The sequence below is a fragment of the Asparagus officinalis genome, chromosome 3 (genome assembly GCF_001876935.1).
Source record: "Asparagus officinalis chromosome 3, Aspof.V1, whole genome shotgun sequence".
Lineage (NCBI taxonomy): Eukaryota > Viridiplantae > Streptophyta > Magnoliopsida > Asparagales > Asparagaceae > Asparagus > Asparagus officinalis.
The window spans coordinates 79117300-79133411 of record NC_033796.1 but is presented as its reverse complement, the minus strand read 5'-3'; positions in this window follow the sequence as shown (position 1 = coordinate 79133411).

The following is a 16112-nucleotide window of genomic DNA, read 5'->3' as shown; positions in this document are numbered from 1 at the left end:
GGCCGAGCCACCTCAAGGTGGCTCGGCCCAGAGCCGAGCCACCCTGAGGTGGCCGGCCCAGATCTGTGCCTAGGCACAGATCTGGGTGCCTATAAATAGGCCAAGGGTGGTTCATTTGAAAAGGTTGGAACTTTGAGAGCCGAAACTCTATCGAATTGAAGATCGAGCTTGGAGTTATGAAGACTTGAGGACTTGAAGATTCAGATCTGATTCTCGGCGAGCGTCTATGTCACAAAAGACAGGAGTTCGAGAGAGGTAAAAATCAGATCTAAGATCTACACGAGATCATACTCCGGATCAAAGCTTGGCCTTTGATCCCGAGGACTAAGGGCGATTATTTCCTTGGTGAATTAATCCCCCCCGGCTATTATTTCCTTCGCGGAATAATACCCATCAAATCGTGTAGATCCGACCGGATCTAGATCGCGCGGTGGTCCACGGATTAACCCCGGCGTCGGCAAAGAACCCACACAAAGCGAGTGACCGCAAACAGGAGCTCGCGATTTGTTCGATAAAAGGAGAAAGTTGTAAAAGGAAAGTTGTAATTTTTTTTTCTTTTTCTTTGATTTCGTTGTAACCGGATCTAAAAAAGACCGGATCTTTTGTAACCGAAAAACAGTTATTCAAGATAACAATGAATTCAATGAAGGCAATTTTCACCGCGAACAGTGGGCTGGAGAGATATTGCTTGATCTCTTCAAACGCTTTCTGGCAAGCCTCATCCCATACAAAAGATACTCTTTTCTTCATAAGTCTTGAGAATGGTTGGCATTTTCCTGATAGATTGGAGATAAACCTAGGAATATACGCCAAGCGCCATTGTAGACTACGAAGCTCCTTAAGGCTCTTTGGAGGTGGAAGCTCTTGAATAGATTTGACTTTATCTGGGTCAAGGAAAATTCCATTAGCTGTGACTATGAACCCAAGGAATTTACCACTGGCCATTCCTAGGAATGATTTGGTTGGGTTTATCTTCAGTTGCTGCGTCGGCATGAGATCAAATATTATTTTCAAGTCATGTAAGTGATCTCCCTTGTCATGACTTTTGACCACTAAGTCATCGACATAACATTTCACAATCTTCCTTAAATATTTTTGGAAAATAATGGTCATGACATGTTGATACGTAACGCCAGCATTTTTTTAAACCGAAGGGTATTACTATGTAACATTATATCCCTGAGGGTGTTCGGAAAAAAGTGTGCTTCTCATCATCAGGATACATCTTAATTTGGTTATACCCCGAGATTTCATCCATAAAGGACATCCTTTCAAATTCGCACGTATTGTCGATAATAACATTCGTGATGGGTAAAGAAAAATCATCCTTTAGATAGCTCGAATTTAAATCTCGGAAGTCAATGCATACTCGAATCTTCCCATTCTTTTTTAGGACAGGAAAGATATTGGCTACCCAGTTAGGATGTTGTTCCTCATGAATAAATCCTAATTCAATAAGCTTTTTGACTTCAATTTTAATTGCCTCTATGAACTGGGGCCGAAATCGTTGTTGCTGTTGCTTAACAGGCTTAGTGTCTGGTTTGATGTTAAGGCGATGCATGGCCACCTGATGGTCAAGACCTGGCATGTCTTTATAATTCCAAGCGAAGACATCGATATATTCACAAACAAGAGTGACGAGGTCCTCCTTTTTTCTGGTGATAGGTTATCACTCATGAATATGGATTTCGGGTTAGACTCGTATCCCATGTTCACTTGAATCATTTTGTCATGAGTAGGAGGTTCACGTTATTCAAAATTATTTTCCCATTGTATGACAAGTTGCTTACTCAATGGATCCTCAAACAAAGACAATTGATTATCTTCTTGAGTCTCAATTAGCTGAGCTGAAGTCATATTGACCATGAGTTCTTTGTATACGATGCCAGTGCTGGTATCCGAATCCCAATAGATTGATTCAGATGAAGAATTAATTAGTAAGGTGTCCTTCCAACTCTTCCATTACCTCGAAGCACCATATTAACGGTGGGGATTTGTATCCTAACCCCCTATGAGTTTTGTGATAATAATCATCAGGTTTTCCTTCCAGAACATAGGCAGACTTAATAGGTGTCTTCCGCCCTTTGCCAAAATTTAAACCTTCTTTGTGGGTGAAGTCGTACCCCATTTTCTTCATAAGATAACATGTTGTTGGCACAAAGTATGAGAATTGAGGGACTCTTAATTTTTTCAGATACTTCCCAAAGGGTTTGTATTGGACCATCAGTCCACCTAAAGATGATGTCTTTTTGACCATTATTCTTGGCTGGTACTATAAAGACTATTTGTGAAGATTCTATTTGCCATCGACTTGCCACGAAAGATGATTGGATTGGCATATGAAAAGCAGATTCAGCATATAGTCGTGGAAGGGGATCTAATATTACATCAGCACTACTACCTGCCATATTATAGTTACATTCAATACATTATAAGTAAGCTAAAGCATCATTGTTATTGAAGATAACATCGCTATCATCAGCGTTATTTACATCCAGACTTTCAAGACCAATTATGACGGGTTCAATGTCATTGAAAACAAGATCCTGTTCGTATTCAGACTCAGTATCGACCTCATTAGTGGTACATCAATTGGCTTTCCATCAAGGTAATTGATGCAATTTGTAAAGTAATTCTCAACCCCCTTGAATGGTTGCTTTTATGCGACCACTGTTCTGACTTCACCACTCTCATCTACATATTTCATGCATTGATATAGAGTGGATGGAACAATTAAATTGTTATGAATCCATGGTCAACCCAATAACAAATTATAAGACATCTCTGCATCAATGACGTAGCAGGTGATATATGTCCTCAAGTCACCCATTTAGCATTTGAGTTTGATTTTGCCTAGGGGACGAGTGTTTGAAGCATTGAAGCTATAAATGGTGGTTCCCGTTATTGACAACTGATGCAGTAGAATCCCAAGATAGCGAATGAGCCTCAAAGGTATGATGCTCAACATAGAACCAGGATTAACCTGAATTCGATCTACCCGAATAGAACTGATATACCCTGTGAAGTATAAGGGTCTATCATGCTTCGGGTTTCTCATATGCATATCATCCTGAGAAAAGGTGATACATGGCATCTGTCCTTGAAAGATCTAATGACATTGAGGGCAGACCTGCAATGTTTCTTTCGTCGGGTTCGGTGGAAGATGAGTCAGGAAGGTTTCATTATCCGTCAATGCTTCACGGAGGGTTTCTCTGGTTGATCGCGATAGGCGTAAGAGCTTGAACAAGGTAATTCTTGCTAGGATATTAGCTAATTGAGCTAACACGTCAAACTAAAAAGGACCTTTCGAACTCTCCGGAACACCCTTCCTGAGTGCCTTATTGTAACGGAGTTCATTCCCCTTAGGATCATGGGTGGACGTTGGTGCTTTATCTGCCACCTCCTTCTCCGGTCTTTGCGGGGCTACTGCTACTTCAGGGTATTTCTTCAAATACTCCTTTCCTCCACGGGTTCCTAATGTCTGAACATGTTGTGTGGATAACGCTGGCTGCTCATCTTTAGAACTGCTGAGGGACGTAGTTTTAACTTTCTCATTAGGAATGACTGACATAGCGTTATAGGATCTTCGCTTAGATTTGGACTTCTTCGAATTTGTTGAAGTCCATTGCCCATCTACTAGTAGATCAGGATGAACCCATATGACTCCACCTTCGGGAGTGGTATAAGGAACTATACCCTTCTTCTTCCACTGATGAGGATCGAGATTCATAATCCTGGTCTCTGCTTGAGGAATTAGCTTCACACCGTCCTGAACTTAAACTTTTGTGAAGTCTCCGAACTGTAATGAGACCATATTTGCCGATACCTTCTTCTGATCTGCTTGAAGGGTCATGACACCTATATCCAACAAAGCTTGGATTTTTTCTTTCAAGATATAACATGTCTTGGTTGGATGATGCACCATCCTATGGTACATGCAGTAGTTAGGATCATATGCCCTCGATACATCTTTAGGTCGCCTCAAATCGGGGAGATTGATCTTATTCATCTTTATCAGAGACTTGAAGATCAGGACGATGTTTTCATCTTTAAATCATATTTCTTCTGAAAGTGATTATCAGAAGAACCATTTTTTGCTTTGCAGAGGACTTAGGAGAAGGGTTGGTATCCATTTCCAAGGTTTCTTTCCCTTTTGATTACTTTTGAGGGTTAAAGCTGTCTTTATTCCCTCCCTTTTTAGGATGAGACTCGTGAGGCTCTTCTGCCTCTATCCTCTTGAGCATGTTCTAGACCTGCTTTCCCTGTCACACCAAATCCTTCCATGAACGAGCTTCAACAGTGCCCATCCTGACCAATATGTTGATAGAAAGGTTATTGTGGCATATCTCCACAATGGTAGATTCAGAGGCTTGATTGCGTGAATGCAACGATCGATTTCTGAATCTGTTGACAAAGTCGTTGATAGACTCTGTCTTCTTTTGCTTTTTAGCCAACAGTGTAGCCATGGACACCTTAGTGTCATCATCAAAGAACCGAGCTAGGAAGATCTTCTCCAAATCCCTCTAACTTTTAATTGACCTAGGCTCGAGTCTGTGAAACCATTCAAAAAGTACCACTTTTAGGGTACTGATGAACAGTCAAGTCATAATTGGATCATTACCCACTATGTGTCCAGTTTGTACCTGAAAATAGTAGATATGATGGGTAGGTGAACCCTTGCGATCAAATTGCATGAAATTGAGCGGCTTGAATTTTGGGGGTATGGGACGGTATCCCATTTAGCTGGATAAGGTCTAGCTACCCCTAAGTCTATAAAGTTTCTACAGAGCTTCAATGTGTTAAGCTACTTCTAGACATCATCAATTTTTTAGTCTCGTACTTTCGTACGAGGATTGGATTCAGCTTCAGATGATTCAGAATCAATATGCAGAGTCCTTTCCTCCTCATCTTCTTCGTCATTGCCATCTTGATTTCGATGGCTATTCTCTTCCTCAGCGTGTGAAGGTCGCCTAGGCCTTGATCCTGAGGTTTGATGATGGACTTTTTTCCTTTTCTTTTCTTTCTCCCCGAGAAGTTTCTCTACCATTGCTTCCAAGCGTCTGATAGATTCCTGTTGCTGACGAATAGTTGGTTATTGCTCTTCCATCTTCCTCACCATGTCCTCCTCACTTCCAACCATATGAACACTTTCTTGTTCACTTTGATCGGTGTTGGAAGGCTGAGAGGTTACAATAGCTGAGTTCTCAGGCTCTTCATTAGCATCATCTGTAATGCCTGCCAATCGTCGGTAGTCTAGCGGGATCACTACGCCAGTATGAGTATGAGTATACCGATACACTCATTGTCCATCAACAAGCATTTCACCTAACTTTGGAGAGTATTCAGGATTAGAAGATTCAAAAGAATCAGTCGAGGCTTTGCTCTTGTCCTTGCTGACCATATTAATCATCACTTTAATGTGGCGATTCTTGGGTGCTTGTTTCTTAGGACGAAAGCGCCTTCTTCTGGATGACGAGATCGTCGATGGCTCAGTCAATCATTCGAAAACTAAAGACTTATGTGCTGACTCCCCACATGGGTATTGGGAAAGCATTACAGAGATAAGCTTCTCATAGTAACAATGAGATTACATCTGACTCATGCTCATTTGCGTGTGAGATAATCATGGAGGTCAACAGCAGAGCTACCCCTAACTGGTGCTGTCAACTTAGCTTTACCCGAACGAGACCCTCTAAATGATAGGGGTTGACAAACTTGGGTAGGTGAATAAACTTCGTCATTCAAATGTTTATGACTAGTTCCATTGATAGGATGATCTCGGTGCATTGGCCTTCTCGATTGGTTCATAAATTGAGGTTTGTTTTCTGGATGGACCTCAATGTGAACCACTTGTTGAGTTGGCTGAACCTCCCTTTGAGGATGAGGTTCATCTTCTGAGCCTACTCGGGTACGGGGTTGAGGTCTATTATTTTGATGTTCCTCAGTCACTCAACCCTCGACAGACTTGTTGACCTTGGGCTAGTCAGCTCTCGATCGATAGCGAAAAGTCTAGCAAGACCAAGGCTCGACCCCTACGGTGAGCTTGGTTCTGGCACTACATTGTCATGCACGTCTTGATAATGGACCAACAGAAACTCCCACTTCAGCCAAAGCTGGACGAGGTTCGTTATTAGAAGCCAGGGTTTGGCTAGTAGAAGCTAAAGTTCAGCTAGGTTGCTTAACAACCCATTTATTAGCCTAACAGCTAGTTTTTGGAGCCTCATCTTTGAGAGGCATAGACTTTTCCTCGAGGATAACTCGAGTGGAATTATCAAAAGCCACATGGGCTGAAGTCTCATAAGAGACTCAATGACACTTTCGTGCCTTGGTGGGACTAGACTTACCAGAGGAGAGAAACTCCTCGAACTTCGTCTGGTCAAACTCTATGACTAGAGTTTCAACCTTAGTTCCCACTAGAATCTTGTATGATTGAGCCACCACCAGATCGTCAGAAAGAACGGCATCTCTCACTATGGTCGCCATCACCTGTAAGGTTAAAAATTTGAAGTTGATTGATTTTTTGTTTTAAGAAATGGGTTTGATCACTTAGTACAAATCCCTTACAATCACTCACTCTCTCTCGATTATAGAGGAAGAGAAGATTAATTTGACTTCTCTTTTTTTTAAAAGTTGGTTCTTAGTAGCGAAAGGATGTTTCTCTCGATGCTCAAACCGAGATTGCTTCCCGTTGATGATCAGATCAAGATCACAAAAGCTTCTGATGGTGGCTTAGAACACGAGAATGCAGACCTATATAGTTTAATATTTTATTGTAAACTTAACAACCAAATAGTAACATTAACAGCCAAGCTATGACCTTAACACTAGTAACGATATACTAGTAACGAGCCTATAATAGTAAACTTAATATTCAAGCGATAAACTTAACAACCAAATAGTAACATTAACAGCCAAGCCATGACCTTAACACTAGTAACAATATACTTGACAACAAATCCATATGCATGACAATAAAATACTAAACTATATAGGCTCGTTACAATTGCACACTAAACTATATTGTTAATTAGCATGAATTAATAACCCAGTGCGAATCTTAACAACTAATCCAAGACATAACCTTATCAACAAAGCGTGAATTAACAACCCAGCGCTAACCTTGACATCCAATCTGTAACCTTGACAACCAATTCATAAGCTTAACAATACAATGTTAAAGTTAACAATAAACCCATAAGCTTAACAACAATGCCCTAACATTAACAATAAACCCATAAGTCTGCCTGCTCATGTGACTTCACTATTACAATGGAGATTTCTTGGATTCTGATCATATAATAGCATCAACCATTTGAATGCTAATTACGTTAGTTATTCCCCACTGTTATTTCTCTAAGTTCCATTAGCTATGCCTGAATATATAAATGGATTTCTCCAAAGAGCTTTCTAGCATCCTGGTAAGTTCACAGAAAGCTCTTTGGAGAAAGCAATTTATATTCACGCCCAGCTGATGGAACTTAGAGAAAATAATAATGGATAATATATAAGGGTAATAATATTCATAAGGTTAATGCTATTATATGGTCAGAACCCAGAAATATTGAAGATGTCTTCATCAGCGTGAGGGCTAGCCATGATCTTCTGGTCTATGAGATTGGAGAGGGGAGAGCTTAGGACGATCGAGAAAAGAGTGAGGATAAATAGAGTGGCGGTGATGGGAAGATAAAGATGTAAATGTGAAGAGAAAGGTTATAGGCTGGTTCTGTCTTGGAACAAGCCAAGGGATGGTGAGATAACTCTCTTGCCTTGGGAACTATAAAATGCATTAAAAGCAGTCAAAGCAAAAATATCTCAGTAACCTTAACAACCAAGTGCAAGTGAATAACAGTAACCTTAACATTCAAGTAATAAACTTGACAACTAAGTCATAACCTTCACAACCAAACCATAACCTTAAAAAATTTAATGATATATTTGACAACAATTTCGTAAACATGACAACCAAATAGTAATCTTATCAACCAGTCTATAGCCTTAACAATAAAAACGCTAAACTATATAGGCTCGTCACAACCAAACTATAACCTTAACAATTTTAACAACCTATTTTTAACAAACTCATCTAATAACATGGTGTTCCCCGTATTTTTTTGGTGAGAGGAGGCTTTAACAATCGGTGACCTTAACAATCAAGTGCAAGTGAATAATAGTAAACTTAACATTCAAGTGATAACCTTGACAACGATGTCAAAACTTTAACAAACAAGCCATAAATTTAACAAGCAAATAGTAACCCTAACAGCCAAGCCATGACCTTAACACTTGTAATAATATACTTAATAACAAATCCATATACATGACAATAAAATGCTAACTATAGTCTATATAGGATCGTTACAAGTTGCACGATTGGGACCTTCCACATTGCATCGAGAGTACTTAATAGGATGGGTGTTCAGCGACCTATTATTTATTCGTCTAGTGCATGGTCTTCCACGTCTTTTTTTGGTGAGAGGAGGCTTTAATAATCGATCTTCTAGCGGTACAAAGCATTTCTCATAATCTGGGATGGGAAAGATGATCGGTGCATAACTTTCTCTGAATCCGTCAATAGTTATATACCAATCACAATATTGATAAATTTTTCGTCTCATCAATGTAATTGCAGTGCACGCAAGTTTGTAAGAAATACAGGTGATGTTCCAGGACCTGCATGAACATGCCTGATTCTTCAAATCTACATGACAAGTTTTATTGGACTCGACCTCCATAATATCTTCCGTCGAATGTTTAATGGCCAAGCACCTACCATGCTAAATATTTTTGCACAGTACCATCTCCACTTTCGGGCATAAGTATCCAGACCATTTCTGACCCATTAGCCTCCTTTCATGTATGCGCTCCATTATTTGCTTCCGTATGGTCTCAACCAAAGGTAATATTCACAACAATCGTGCCTTTCTTATCCAGCTATTGAAAGACTCAGCAACATTTAAAGTAACATGGTCATACATTAACAATAAAACCCTAACATTAACAATAAATCCCTAACATTAACAATAAATCCATAACCTAAACAACAAATCCCTAACCTTAATAACAAAATTCTAAACTTAACAACAAAATCCTAGCAGAAAAATTCTAATCATAACAATAAAACTCTAACCTTAATAGAAAACCTGTAGGCTAACTCTAACCTAAACAACTATAATGGTGCTGTAACAAAATAACGTTTAAACCAAGCTATCTTACCTTATACCAGGAAAATGCATGTTTGCCCATCTCTCTGGGAAGTATTCCATTGCAGTGACGTAAGCCCTATGATCGATCGCTACCAATTCTTTCATGTCATCATCTCATTTAGAAATTATGTACTTATAAGTCGTAGATTGTAACAGCTCGCCCAACATAGTGGCGACATTTGCCTTGTGCCCAAAATTCTTCATCTTCTTTTTTAAATTCTCGACTAGATGTAGAACACACCTTGAATGGAAAGCATCTGGAAAGAATTCCTCGACTGCTATCCTAATACCATTGTCGGCGTCGAAAATCATTACCAGTCGATGTGGAGATTGGTAAGGATTTTCTTTATCATACAGTAACATCCACAATCCTTGTAAGAACCATTTCCAGTTAGCTTCATTCTCCTCGTCGCATACGTAATAAGCAAGGGGAAATATTCCCTAGTTGCCATTATACCCACTGGCACTAAGTAGTATACCTTTGTAGTGATCTTTAATAAATATTTCATCCAAAAAAATAGAGGCCTACACCCAGCAATGAACCCTTCAATACAGGAATTATAACTAATATACAATCGCCTGAACCTCCAGTCATCAGCATCAATAACAACACGACTCTCTAGATTAGTTGCATGCACCATAGATTCATACCTGCATGAATATAACAACAAAGCAGTAACCTTAGCAACGGATTCATAACCATAACAACTGATCTTCAACCTTAACAACCAACACGTATACTTAACAACGAACTAATAACTTTAACAACTAATATGTATAGTTAGCAACCAATACGTAAGAAAGATTTCAGAAGAATAAAAAAGAATGTACCATCTCAGTGAATCGTAAGTCTCATCATCATCACCGAACAGGTCCTGTTGAGCTGTCTCCTTACCCCCACCATGCTTTACTGTAGTTAATCTTGATGTCAAAATTGGAGAGCATGTCATTCTTGATATCAACTGCACGAAGATCTAGCCTAACCTTCAAAACAGCTTGTATTTGGCCAGCAATGAACTTCCTCGATGCACTTGAGTTGCCAGCTTTTGCTCCATGTTGACCGCAGGTGTGGGCAGATTCAAAATTTTTTATGGACATGATCGACAAATTTCTGAGAGGGAAAGCAAACAACATCCAAGGGCAACCATGTGTGTGCTTAAATCGATAATAGACTCTTATGCGCCTTTATTCATTGTGGTAAAAATCATACTCGAACTATTTAGAATTGAATAGTATTGAAGTGCTAATCTAACTTTAGCAACACTATCAAATTTTTGACCAACTTCACGTATGATGGTCAGCCACTCAGTTAGGATCTTTGTTTAGTGGTTAATCATGTATTCTAGTAGCATGATCGAGTCGCCGGTAGGGTTATCATTAGGAATACGCCCATCATTATAGGTATGGGTGAACATGGTATCTGCACATCGCGAATTCTCTGTCGGTATGGTCCTGAAGAAGTAAAAATTTACATAGCCTCAGCAACGAACTCCTAACTTTAACAATCAACTCATAAACTTAACAGCCAACAGCAAGCACATAACCATAACAACCAACTAGCATACGTAACATCGAACTCATAACCTTAGAAAAAAATCTTAAACCTATTTCATAAAATAAGCCAAACAACTCAAACCATAACAACCAGTCATTAACCTAACCTTGACAACGAACTCATAACCTCAGCAACCAACGCATAAGATTAACAACTAGTGGCAAAACCTATCAGTGAACTCATAAGGAAATCTGAAGTATAATGCCTACGCATTATCTAGCGTAGTCTGTGTGTGCTGCAAAGTTGAGGATTCCCCAGCGGATGTAGCATAGAAATTCGTGTCTGTAAAATGATTACGACGACAATACTCGAACATCAAATTTAAGTCATCGTTATTGTCAATTGAAATACTGAATTTCTTTTCCCTTTCGCATATGAACTTAAGTGAAAGAGATTGCATGAGTATTTTAAGCCTTTTTGACACTTGATATTTCAAAGTTATTATTTTTGTATTCTCTTTGATAACAATGAATACACTGTCACCATCTTTGTTGCTTTTTGAATTTGTTACCACGCAAAGAAGAGATCCATCCGTCATTTTATTACAGGGAGTAGTTAAAAATCGAAGAGGATTTTATTACGCAGAATTAAGTGGAAGGAGCAGAGTAGTTGAGGTAATAGAATAGGGAGGAACTCAAAAATTTTATTATAGCGGGAAGGGGAATAGATATGGTTAGAATTTGGAGGAAAATGGGAATTTTCCCACCAAAGAAAGCAATATAATCACCATTTAATGCTACAGTATCAACGCCATATTTTTGACGTGAGAGGGCGACAGTTGCAGGCTATCTAGGGGTATTTTGGGCATTTCGTGAGGGGTTTAAACGGTGTTTCGTCTAGGGATTCGTTTTGGGGGCTGGAAGAAAATCACGGGGCATTTTGGGAGCAAAGCACCCATTGAAAAAGTCTTAGGGGAAGCACGTTTTCTTTGATTTTGGGGGCTGGAAGTTTTTCCCTCCCTTATAAATACCTCAAAACTCAACAGAGTTAAGGATCGACTTTTTGCATCAAAAATATCGCATAAAGGAAAATCGGTATTTGTGTTCTTGGAGATCTTGGAGCGTCCTTCAGCAACAAAGGTTTTAGAGCTTAGATCTTGGCTATAAACCGATTTTCGATTAAATCAATTCAACTCTTTTACAGAGTTTGCAACTCACGATATTAACTCGTTAAGAGTTCCACACTTGCCACACAAGTTCTCCTCAACGACAATTCAAGAGGAAGATATCGTGTTCGACGAGGTGAAGCGTTCAGATCGTCAACGAGATACAAGGATCTGAGCTCCCATCGACACCGAGAAGAACCTAGATTAAACAAAGGGAAGGGTCTTCGTCGATCCCTTCTTTCTTTTGTAATTCGGGAAACCGATTGAGAATAATTGTAATTTCTTTTTCTAAGTTTGTTAGAGAAAGATTGCATCGAGAGAATTGTAATTTTTTTTAAGTCTGTTAGAAAGAATAATACAATTTTTAATTCTTAGTTTTCTTCTTCAATTTTCCCAACAAACAATATATACTTTATAATTCATTAAACATGGTCATATAATCTTATATAACAAAATTGATTTAATACTGAATAGTAATATCGTTGTAATAATATCGTTATTAGGAAAAATTCATCATGACCCAATATGTTCTTTACGATATGTAAGCTATGCACTCTAAATTCTTGCGTCTTTTGTAGAGCCAAAAATTTTGAATACAAGTCTCTAACATGTTGCTCTCACAATAGCAAAATCAACTTAGCAGATATGAATATTCCAGATGAGTTATGTATCCTATATACAATACAATTGCTCTAGATAAGTGAGTTATAATAGCATTTTTCATTCACATTATTTGGGGTGAGATTTGATATGGACGTGGTTGGCCTTCTTATTTTGATGATGATTTAACAAACAACTTACATCTAATATTATTTGACTAGTGTTTGTATTTTATTATTTATTGTAGACAAACAATATGTTGGAGGATGGATGGAATCGAGCATTCACGATCATATCCAATGGAGGTTGGAGGAATTATGGTTGAAGCTACGCTATTCAAGTTAAAGATTCAAGTTCAAGCTTTATCCGCAAGTGTACCAAGATAGAGCTTCGTTGAAGATCACAAGCTTGGGTAATTTAGTTTAGGAATTTATATTATGTGTGTTAAGTACTTTAAGCTCAATATAATATACACACACATTTTATTGGTTTCTTTGTATATATATATATATATATACATACATGGTTTTGAGTTTTCAAGTTTTAATATGAAACAATTGAATATAATTAGAAAACATATTTTTTTGTTTCATACTTATATGCATATATATGATTTCATCAATATCAATTTTATTTAGTTTAATGAAATCATGTTTTAGTGCATTATATGTGTATTTTGATAAAATACTATATTCATTGTTTATGGACTTCATAATAATAGTTTACATCTTCTATTAACTGTACAAAATCATTTTGTATTGTTTCAATACATGGTTTAACTAAAATGTCAAAATTCATATGTTTACATTTTTATGTTTTGGACTATTTTATAAAATGATAATATTTTTTATTTGGGAGGTCCTTTTCGAATGTAACATGTGTATTATCATGTCTACAATCATTTCCTAAATTTTTACTTTTTTATAATTTATTTGATATTTTTAAACAGAGTTTTAAAATCAGAAAATCAACTTTCAAACCTGTTTTCTTATATGTCAGTTTACGGTCGACCGTCACGGTCGACTGCGCTTTTGTTTTTAACCTGTGTAGCCATCAGCAACTTTCGTGGTCGATCACCACGGTCGACCGTCAGCTCAAAATTTTCCACGGTCGGCCGTCACGGTCAACCGCAAAAGTCTTTGGAAAATTCTGAGCTTCGAAAGTGGCTCGCGGTCGACCGCGAGATTTTCACGGTCGACCGCCGTTCACTCCAACGGTCATTTTGTACAGAATTTGATTTCCGATTCTGTTGGTTTTTTGGTCATTTCTGTTGGACTTTTGGCTGAGATTTTGGGAGGCTATAAATACCCCATTGATCTCAGTTCTCATGGCAATCCAAGAAGTTTTTAAATAAGAGTTTAGCAAGGGTTTAAGTTTGTTTAGTGTTTGTTTAAAAAAGTCTTGTTTGTGAAGAAGTTTTACACAAGTGGAGGAGATCATCTACATTCTTTGGGCTTTATTTTAATCCATCTCTCCATCTTGTCTTTCAGAGAATAATTTCTAAACTCAACACTAGCTTTGTATTAATTCTTTGTTGTTTATCATTTTCATTAAGCTAGTATTTTCAATTGAGTTTAGTTGATTTGATTTCACTCATTGTTTACACACACCCACTTGAGCTTATTATATTTGCATACATCATATATTTGGGGTGGTGAGAGTTGTAATAATTAAGCGTGAGCTTTCATTGTGTTTTCATCCATATTAGAGAACAATCATTTATTATAATTGTGCTTATTGTGAGATTTACTTTGTAATACACTTGTACACCGAGAGAAGTGTGTGGCGAGAGTCGGGGATCGTCCCAAGAGGAGTGGCGTCGGTTGACAAACCTAGGGAGAGGTTGTATCCGAGCACTTGAGGGAGACACGTCTAGTTCAACACTTGAGAGGGTGTAGAGTGGGATTACAAGAGTGTGTTAGTTGTAGAGTTTTCGGTAAACTAGAAAACCGTATTGTGTGGTGTAAATGTTATTCGCGTAAACGTAAAAAACCAAGTTGTAATAGTGGAGATCTCCTCAAGGTGAGGAGCGGAGACGTAGGTCAAGTGGTTAGACCGAACTCTGTGATCATATCATTTTGTTTATGATTGCATTGGCGTTCTTATTCTTGTATTCATATCTTATATCGCCTTTGTGTATTGCTCTTCATATTGCCCTATCTCTTTTGTAGATTGTTTATTTTACCCTTGTGTTAGTTTATATATCCTTGCTCATATATTTGTAATATCTCATTGCTAGGATATATTCATTTGTTCAAATTGCTTATCCTAGCTCATGTATCTTGTTGTATTTCACACTTGCTAGGATAACTTGTTAATTAATTTTAATTGGCATTTAATCGGATTAGATTAGCATAAGACCCTAATCACCCCCCAACCCCCCCTCTCTAGGGTCTAACACTAATCATGATAGATTTCTAATACCCGTTTGGAGAGGCGGATCTGGAGGAGGAGGAAGAGAGGCCTTCTTTGAATTGTTGTTGATCGAGCTCGTGTTCTTCATTCACCCCGATCTTGAGTGCTGGTTGCGTCACGACGGCGTCGGTTGCGATGTCGTTGGCTCCCACTGTGGTCGCCAGCTTGTTTTCGGAGAAAGTCGCTGTATTCATTGCTGCATTCATTACAACTTTGATCGTTACAATGAAACAAAAATGAGAATATTAGATAATATAAATATGAGTATAACAATAACTAAAAGTTAACGTGAATATGAGTCAAACTACAACTAAAATTTTAATGGACATATTACAAGTAAATTCATATGCAAAATTCCTTTACGAATTGGATGATCACGCATCTTTTGAAGACTTCAATATACTAATAAATAGAGATGTTGTACTAGATTAATGTGTTTATAACTCACAAATATTTGATCACGTGGTCATAGTCTAGGTTGAAGGAAACAATGATAATATTTTATTTGAGAGAGATCATTGAGTTAATGATCATTCTCACAAAACACTTTGTTCTCTTTTATTATTTTTACTATACTTTTATCAATTTAAATAATCATGATATTCAACCATGTGCATTGCACGTGCATCTCAACTAGTGTGTGTGTGTGTGTGTGTAGGTTGAGGATGAAGATGAGGTGATATTTTCTGGTGAGTTTTTAAGCTTTTTAGTTTTGCTTTAATGTTTACCCTAGTAAAAGATTACTTGCACTCGGATTGGAAAAAAACATTGTCTTTAGGAGATCCTATAATATCACCCTTACCTAAAAATTTAAGAAAATTTGATGATTCGCTAGTTTTGTTATTGATCAAACTAGCAATACACGTGAATTGGTAGGGTAGTTAATTGGAAGGCTTACACGTGAAGAATTGTACGTGTTTAACAAACACACAAAATCGTTAAAAAAAACACCGCCAGAAAAGAGCCGAAAATTTTTTGGATTGGCAAATATTAGGAGATGTATTAGCAAATATTAGGAGATACTATTGATGAGTAGTAGAGGATCTCAATCCGAAAAAAGAGCCGAAAAATTTCATGAAAAAAATGAAGCTCTAAAAAAACTAAAGATTTGATACTATTGATACTATTGATGAGTAGAGGATCTCAATCCGAAAAAATTGGTGCAAGAAATTTCATGAAAAAAATGAAGCTCTAGAAAAACTAAAGATTTGATAGAATAAATTTTAGAAAGAGA